This window comes from Cyanistes caeruleus, chromosome 1, assembly GCF_971803275.1.
Source record: "Cyanistes caeruleus chromosome 1, bCyaCae1.hap1.1, whole genome shotgun sequence".
NCBI classification, from domain to species: Eukaryota; Metazoa; Chordata; class Aves; order Passeriformes; family Paridae; genus Cyanistes; species Cyanistes caeruleus.
The window spans coordinates 5,801,015-5,810,012 of record NC_141701.1 but is presented as its reverse complement, the minus strand read 5'-3'; the positions used below and the strand labels follow the sequence as shown (position 1 = coordinate 5,810,012).

The 8,998-nt window shown below is 40.4% G+C and overlaps 1 long non-coding RNA gene across 3 annotated transcripts in view; it reads left to right on the top strand.

Annotated features, from left to right (window-relative positions):
- Positions 1–2,580: 2,580 nt before the first annotated feature.
- LOC111925233 (uncharacterized) overlaps positions 2,581–8,998 on the top strand; it is a 40,503-nt gene continuing 34,085 nt past the window's right edge. Inside the window, exon 1 of one of the 3 annotated variants that reach the window (XR_015283466.1) lies at positions 2,581–8,393. This is a non-coding gene — a long non-coding RNA (uncharacterized LOC111925233). The remainder of the gene's footprint in view (positions 8,394–8,998) is intronic. The other 2 variants (XR_015283471.1, XR_015283459.1) reach the window with 2 other exon arrangements.

Here is an 8,998-nt window from a genome sequence, read left to right as displayed (position 1 = left end):
CATTAGCACTTTCATATTCTATTCATCAAAGTGCCAAAATATGAGCCCATGTTGAAAATTTCCAGAAATAAAAGAAAGCAAAGATTTCAAGATCAAGAGAGTGATGCTTAGCTGATACTGAGAGCTTAAATGAATGAATGAAAAGATGAATAAATGTATGAGTAAATGACTACAGTAATATGTTTAGGTAAAGTGCTGAGAGAAATGACTTAACATTAAACTCATTAATTCTCTGCCTAACCAGCTCCTGCTATACAGGGTGACCAATTACAGTTATTTTCCAGTTCTTAATAGATGATTAATTACATTTTAGTCTGACTATGAAGCTATTATACCATTATAGACTCCCCTGGTATAACATAGTCATGCTATTTAACTGGCAAATGCAGCCTGAGGCTACAATTTCTAGTTGTGTTAGGTCTGGTAGACCTAAAATGTTATTGAAAAATAAGGTCATAAAGTAAATAAAACACTGAACTGTGGAAGATGGCGTAACACTTTTCATTCTGATAGCTATATTCCAGAAATTCCATGGCATGACAAATTATTTGAATAGGTGTGTCATATAAAGACTTACACATCACCCTTATAACTTTCATTATTTGAAATTACCCTTTTAATGAAACTTTGGAGACCTGGTGGAGCAAAGAGCCTCATCAAGCATTACTGGGGCCAGATGGGAGGTGCTGCAGTTAGTCATTCACAAAATATATGAATAACAAAAACATGACAGCTCTAATTATTATAGATGGATCATTAAATCCCTTTCAATTGCAGTGTGAAATACAATCTCTGAATAGCAAGCATCTCCTGGAAAAAAAAAATGATTTCTCTGAAGTTAAAAAGATCCATTCTGATCTGAATGTGAGAATGTGATAGAAGGTGAAGTGCATTTTCCTAATGAATGCCAGCATTATTAAGACATTAATAGCTCTTAATGGGGGGACGTCTGGGATGAGAGAAGTAATATTTATAGAAAAGGTAATCTGGAAAAAGAAGAGACAGCTGAGGATTGTCATATTTCAGAGGTAGATTTTACAGCATTAAAATTCTTGTGGGCAAGGATGAACAAGGTGACCTTAGGGAAATTTCCAGTCATTTTATGAAAGTCACTGCTTAGAGAGGAGGATCCTCTTCCACACTCTCAAGGGAGCTGATGGAAGTTCCTTCCCCAAGCACACTTGAGAAGACATGACTATGTACATAAACACCAGCCCTTTCAAACGAAAAAGGAAAAACAGCACAAAAGGAAAAGAGCCCAAAGGGAGGAACTGAAGATGCAAAAAGCAGCAATAATTCCCAAAATGCTATAATAAACCTTTTGTTTCAGCTATTCTGTTCCAAATTTCAAGCACTAGACTGAGATGCATTACACCAGGGAAAGGCAGAGAATGTCTAGTGGAAGTGACAGCACATGCCAGAGCTCCTGCTTTAGTGCAACTTATACAACATTCCCACACTTAATGTGGACTGAGAAAGCAGTTATACAATGGTTCACATGAACTAATAAAACACAACAGCATTAAATAGCTTCTTCTGTAATAGGGAATATTTGAGGCCAAAATCTAGGCCTGATCTGTAATAGTAAGGTAAAATAAATGGTGAGATTAAAGCATAGACATCAATGAGAAGTAAAAATGAGTGCTGCCACAAACCATTTTGAATGCAAACAGTGGGGGGAACGAACTATTTTCATACACAGTTTAAATCCACATTAATCTACTTTTTTTGTATTATTCTCACATAAATGAGAAGACTTATTCTTCCTTTATGCATGCCTCTCTTCTGGACTGTTCGACTCCCTTAATTGGGATGGAACATAGAAAGAAGGACTATAGATAATGAATTCAGTGTGACAGACATGTTCTCTAAATGAACAGAAATGTTCTCTAAACCTCTAAGTGGAGGTCTGCTGCAGAACTACCAATTCGTAGTTCTGTTTATACATATGCCCTTACAGTTACTGAATGCCTCTGGTAAGGGGTGGTGAAAGCAAGCAGGAGCTTTACAGAATGCACATTTGACACTGATATGGAATAACCTGTAACACACACAGTCCTCATGCCCAGTTCTGCCTCCCTGAAAAAAGCTGAAGTCCTTCAGCACTGGCTTTGTGCTGATAAGAAGCAGCACAATGAGTGAGACCTGTCAGCAAAAATAGTGGTTGAATCATGCCTTGATTATCTTCTGTCCCATCTGAGAAAACAGCAAGCATGCTTAGTGTCAGAAAGTGCCTTGGAGGAACTGTAGGAACAAAGCGGCACAGACCTCCTTATGCATCTGAAAAAGATCTCTTTATTGCAGAAATCGCCCCCCTCTTTACACCTTCAATTTCTACCAGACATAACTGAAACCAAACTGAAGCCTAACGGAATTTAACAGAAGAAGGGCACCCATTGGCTGGCTCAGCTGCAGCTCTGCCGTCCATGTGTTCTATCACCCAATCAGCTGCCCACGCATCCTCCAACCAATCAGCTTCCCGCTTGTACCCTGCCCACACTTTCCCCCAGCCAATCAGCTTCCCTCTCATATGCTGTCCGCTCATTCCTCCAGCCAATCACAATCTCGCTCCCAACTGTCACTCAACTGACTCCTCGCCCCTCAGCCATTTCCAGCCCTCCAGCTTGCAGCTGTGCCTTTCCCATAGGCCCCTCCAGGCAGCATGAGCCTCAACAACTTTAACAATTACAGCCTCATATCCTACAATGAACTCTGTTAATAACAACCATTGTCATTGCAACCAGTTATTTCTCTGCAAGCTCTTTAAATACTACAGCCACCTCCATTTCTACAATTATCATGCTAAATTACATTTAAAAACTTTAGGAAATACACTACACTGTTGATTCCCAGTTTTCCCCTAAGAAAACTACTGAGGAACTTGACACAATCCTAACCTCAAATCCAGATTGCTTTCTTTCTCACTCTTTGTTCATCCTTCATTTACCCTTTGAAATCTATTTAGAACTTGAGGTTAGACCTTGCTCTTCTTATTCTTTTCATCTTTATTGCTACTCTTCAGACACTTAATTCAAGAAGAAGCATGTGGCAAAAAACCACAGGACAAATGTGAGTGCAAAATATGAAGATCTGTACTTCTCATTGTAAGAGAGCTTACAAAGAAACAGGAAATTCAGCCACTCAAATCGCTACCACATATGCACAGGAGAAGAAAAAAATTGCATGTACTGGGAGAAATAGTGGGGAGATTTTGACATTTTCTGTCTGATTTCTCGAGAAAACAAGGCTAAAGCCAAAGTGCTGTATAAATGAATACAAGCACAAATTTGTGTCTCAATTGCCTGACTGTCTAGAAAGCCTTTGAATAAGACCCTACCTACTGGTTATTGCAACCTGGCCTCACTCTTACTAAAAATCAAGGAATGCACTTCCCCTTACTAACCCACTGGATACTAGTCTTTATTGTTCGTCTGCTCATGAAAAAAGTTAATTTGAGAAGCAGTGAAGTTCCAGTTCCATCATATTGATGTGAGTGAGGTCATACTGGAACATACACTGAAACATCCCATTTAAGTGGAAAATTATGTACTTCAGCTGAGTTTAAATTTGCTCCTGATTGTCTTTGAGCTATGAGTTCATACCTCAGTGCTGTGAAGGACATCAGAAAAAGTCAGGCTGCCAATTACTTCCAAGTGAATAATTTATTCAACAAATTTAGATACTTCCCTTTCATGAAGTGTTCCCTGTGAATACAGAAGAACTCCATTTTAATTCTTTATGTTAAAAATTCTGCTGTATAATTTCTGCAAATAGTTTCTGACGTGAAAAATGAGGACATTGTTTCAACAGTCCAATAATCACTGTGACCACGATTATCTCATGATCACCAGGTAACATTCCTCCTGTCTTTGTTGTATCCTTTGCTTATTTTATTCCAAGACTGCAAAAAGCATCAATCTTCTCTTGTTTTAACTTCATGCATGATTTAATACAATGGAGCTGAGCACTCTACATCTCACTGTAATATGAATAATAATTCAGGGTATGATCTCTTTTGTCAACACACATCAATCTCAGCTATTATACAGCTCCTCTAAGACAGGCAGCAAAGCACCTCATGGTATCCTAATAACATCCATTAGACACAGGAATTCTAAAATACCCACTTATTGCTGTGGAAGAAAGGGCCATGTATAAAATGATTACTTTGGGCATTCATTGTAACACTTAACAAGAGCAGAATGCTTTCAGCCATCTAAGTTAGGCAGCAATCAAGTCAGTGCAGGTGAACAGAGAGGATTAAACACCTCATAAGGGGAGTTCAGAGTGAGCTACAGCACTCATGTCTCTCCAGTGATGCTTTTGGGACATTGCATGGCTGTTGGTGTATCATTCACAACTGGGATGAGTTTTCAGAACCATTCATTACTCATGAAAAATACTCTTCTCGCTTCCTCTCTGCCCCAATCCACAGAAGTAAAAGGGATGAGGTGGGGGGAACAAGCAAACTGAAAAAACATCACAGGAAACCTCATAGTGAGACACAATAAAGGTGGAAATCTAATAGGAAGTTTCATTTTCCTGCATGCATTCCTGTATATTTCACTACATTAACAGGCAGGCTGGATCAGGGAAAATATTTGCAGATGGACTAGACGATCGTTGTAGGTCCCTCACTTATGAGTGAAACAATCTATTCTATTTTAAACTATTTTAAAGTCTCACAAATTATGGGAGGGGAGAAAATGTGGTTTTGAAAGCAAACTCTAAGTAGCCGGTAAGAATTATAGAGCAGGACTTCACAGGATCATCCTCTGAACCATTCCCAGTCTCAGTTACACACATGACTAGAAGCAAAGTCCCAATGCTAAGCTGAAAGAAGCTGTAGGAAGAAGAGTAGGGATTTATTAGCATCTGCAGGAAATTCTGGACAGAATGGAGCAAGCCCAACAGCAAAATGGAATCAATCTGCAGGTACCACAGGGTAGCCCTCATCAAGGGATGGGACAAAGCAACAGGCACAAAAACGATGCAACTGGAGATCATGAACTTTCACTTTGAAATTAAATTGAAGACACAAAACCTCCTTTTCCTCAACAAGACGTATGACAAAAATTAAATAAAATTAGGTAGTAAGCAACAAACAAACCCAGATTCATCTAAAGACCAGGCAGAAAAACTGAGATTCAGGCCCAAGTTAAATGCGTTTGTGTTCTTTGCAAATGCTAAAGTGCATCTTAAGTGTCAATATTGAGTTAAAAGAAACTTAGGAGAGAAATTTCATCCTGTAACAAGGTGGTGATGTGTTTATTCCCTGAAAGGTCTGCCAAAGCAAACACAAAAGGGGATGATCACAGCAAAAGGGAATTCAGCACTTTCTCCAGTAAATGTGTTGAACTCAGTTTCCACAAACAGTTAGTAGTATTAATACTTCTTAAACTCCATTAGTGCCTCTGGAAAGATAGAAAAAACTGTTCTGAGAGCATGCTCCTTGGGCTTCCCATTACATAAATATGGGACCCATAATATATGTCCAATGCCTGGCAGTTTCCTCAAGATATTCCCAAATCAGGTCCTATCTCCAGCTCTCATAGAAAAGTAAAGTGGTAAAATGAAATTATTTCTTGCCAGACAGAACACGTATAATTCTGTTTTCACCAGAACATACCAGATGAAGGCTCCAAAAAAGAGCAATTTAGGCTTTGTAATTTGCTTTTTAACATGGAATAAACCTTTCCTCATTTCCTGCAGAAAGAGTAATTTTGCTAGTTGGTCCTGGCAGCTCCAGTCAGAACCACCTACATTGCTCTGCTCTATCCCACATAATTTCATGAGCCATCAACAAAGTGCTGCTCCTCACTTTGTATTGGCAACAAAGTGCTAATTACAGTCAGGCAACCCAAACGTTCTGCTACCACCGTTGGGAGAAGAGCACACTGAGGTTTAAGGATTGCCTCAGAGAAGAGGGGGCAAATGTACTTGTCTTCCCTAAAGGAGGATTATTATTACAGTCAGTGCCAGCCCTTAAGGATATCTTTCCTGCACTTCCTGCAAGCCTGTGGTCCTGCCAAAAGCTACACACAGAGGTAATGGCTGGAGGAGGCAGATCAGAGAGCCTAAAGGCATGGCTGTCCCTGTGCAGGAGCACATTGTGGCTATCCTGTCCCTGCCTGATGAAAAAAGCAAGTTTGGGAATGATCTCAGCCAATCTCAGCCCTCCCTCTTCCAAGCTTCCCATCCATTCTCCCAAGCTCTGCACACAGCTTGGAGGCCACTCAAGGACAGGCAGATTGCATGAGTATAAAACCCAGCTCAAACTGATCTAAAGAGTTTGTTTCCCCAGGTGAACAAGAGCTCTACCACCAGCTAATGCTCTATCAGAGGCGTTCACTACATGAAATGTTGTTATCACTTTGCATATAATAAATATTCAAGCCACAAGTCTCTTAAGGCACTAGGTTAAGGTGCTTCATTTGAGTACACATCACTGAAAAAGCAGGTTGGTACTTTGGTTCTAACTCATATCTATTTTTAGTCTTAATACAGTTATAACATCCCCAGAAGCCTGACCACCCTGCTGTGATTAAATATCATACTTGTACAGTGAACTGCTGCCTAGATTTTAGAGCAGGTACATTTATTTTAGACCTCTGATCAGCATAGTACAACCTTATTTTCTTTCTAGGCTATTAAAACAGCAGTGCAATTCTGCTCTTTTTTTATATATAACCATGCAAAGAAATTGCTAATGGTGATTTACATTTTTATTGGAATTAGTGGAAAGACTTAGAATTAATTGGGGGTTTTAGCCTGTCACATCATTGAAAGTTGCTAGGACAATGAGAAAAAGTAGGCTTGAAGTGCTAAAATATGGTGAGAGAGCAAAGATAAGCCGTCTAAAGATTTAAGATCTGAAATAGCCAGACACATCAGGTTTTCATTTGAGAGTTTACAATTTGAAACATGTTGTACATCACATTAAATATCATAACATACAGGACATCTCCAGATACTCATGCCCCACCGTGTTCTGGCTGCTCTCTAACCACCACTAGGCAATCAAAAGTCTCCTGTCAACCCTGATGCCTTACATGCTGTGGGGTGCTTCAAGAAAGCTAAGGAATTTTGCTGTGACTCAGTTACTTTGAGAATAAAATTCATTTCCCCAAACACAACCTCCTGGATCACTTTGGGTGTTGAGGATCATCCTGCTGCTGCTCCAGAACAGAGCAGCTCTTCTGAGCTCTTCAGTCAGATTTGGTACAACACAATTCCTGCCTGCAGCTACAGTTTGTTCATGCTCTTACCCCACAGTGATTTAACCAAACCTGAAGTCTAGCAAGACTAAATGTAATTGATTAAGAGGATGCACACAGTCAGCTACCAGAGTTCCAAGGACTAGCAATAATCCATTATGTGGTGCTAAATCTGACCATTTCCATCTCCCTGAAAACAATTAAGTGGTCCAGCCCAAATTACTCCATCTCCTCAGCTTCTGCACCAAGTCTGGCCTCAACCACTCTCCAAAGTGGCACAAATCCTACAAAGAGACAGGCTGTGAGAAGAAACTGTATGAGGCTGTGAAATTCATGGCTATCACATCAGAGATTGTCTATGCAGTAAACTGGAGCTGGTGTTGCTTTCTGCTACCAACAGACTGAAAACTGAGCACACAGCTGGGATGTATTACTGCAGCTTGTGACAGCCAAGAGCTTTTCCTTTTCCCTTCTGTCTAGTCCTCCAGTTTGTGTCAGCCAACTTTCATGTCTCATCCATCAAGAAGGAAGTCAGAACCACTTGTGTGGCTCTGAGTGGGTACAACAATTTACTTGGTACAACTGGCATGACTGCAGATGAGATGTCTGAACACAGACTCTCCTTATATATCAGCTATTACTGGTGGTTGCCCCAGGCACTGTCCACCACTACTATCTCCAACCAGCAGGGTTCCCAGGTGGCCAAGAAGGGCAATGGCATCCTGATTTGTATCAGCAACTGTGAGACCAGCAGGACTGGTGATCAACCCTCTGGACTAGGAACTGGTGAGGTCACATCTTAAATCCTGAGTTCATTTCTGAGCCCCTCAGTTCAAGACTTTGAGGTGCTGGAGCATGTCCAAAGAAGGGCAAAAGAGCTGCAGAAGTATCCAGAGAGAATCTGAGAGTGCTGAGAGTGTTTAGCCTGGAGAAAAGGATGCTCATGGGGGATGTTATTGCTCTCTACAACCCCCTGAAATTAGGCTGTAGCCAGGTGGGTGTTGGCCTCTTCTCCCAAGAAACAAATGATAGGGCAAGAGGAGTTGAAATCAAGTTGTGACAGGGGAGTTATCTATTGGATATTGGAAAAAAATTCATCCCTGAAAGTGTTGTCAAGCATTGGAAGAGTTTGCTCAGGGAGGTGGCTGAGTGACCATCCCTGCAGCTATTTAGAAGGTATGTAAATGTGGCACTTATGGACATGGTTTAGTAGCTGGTTTGGCAATGCTGGGTTAGCAGCTCGATTTGGTGTTCCTAAAGGTCTTTTCCAACCTAAGATATTGTGTGAGTCTAACTAGGTATTAATGAGCACTGGACAAAGCTTTAGGAATACTTTAAACACCAGCTGCATTTTTTTTTTTTTTTTTAATAGTAACTCTACCTAATCTGTCTTCCTTTGTTCTAAACATTTAAAATACAATGCAGCTCCACTGCTGGACAGAGGGTGGCTTGTGTGATGGGGGTCTTCTGATTTTCTCGTTCTGTTGCAGATGTTCAGGTCATATATATAAGCCAGAATGCTAGGGGCAGTTGGGAGGCCAAAAACAATAATAAAAAAAAGTAATAAAACCCTCTGATTTTTCAGTTGCAAGATATCAGTCACAGTAAAAATACTGGCCCAGTCATACTGGCTTGGCAGAAGCTCTTCCCCTTGTGTGTCTGTGTTACAAGCAAATGGTTGGTAATGATTTGTGTGCATGCAACACTTCTAAGTAATTAAAACAAACCTCTGTCTGCTGCAGAATGCAAATGTGCCAACAAACTAACCCAACCAAGCCAAC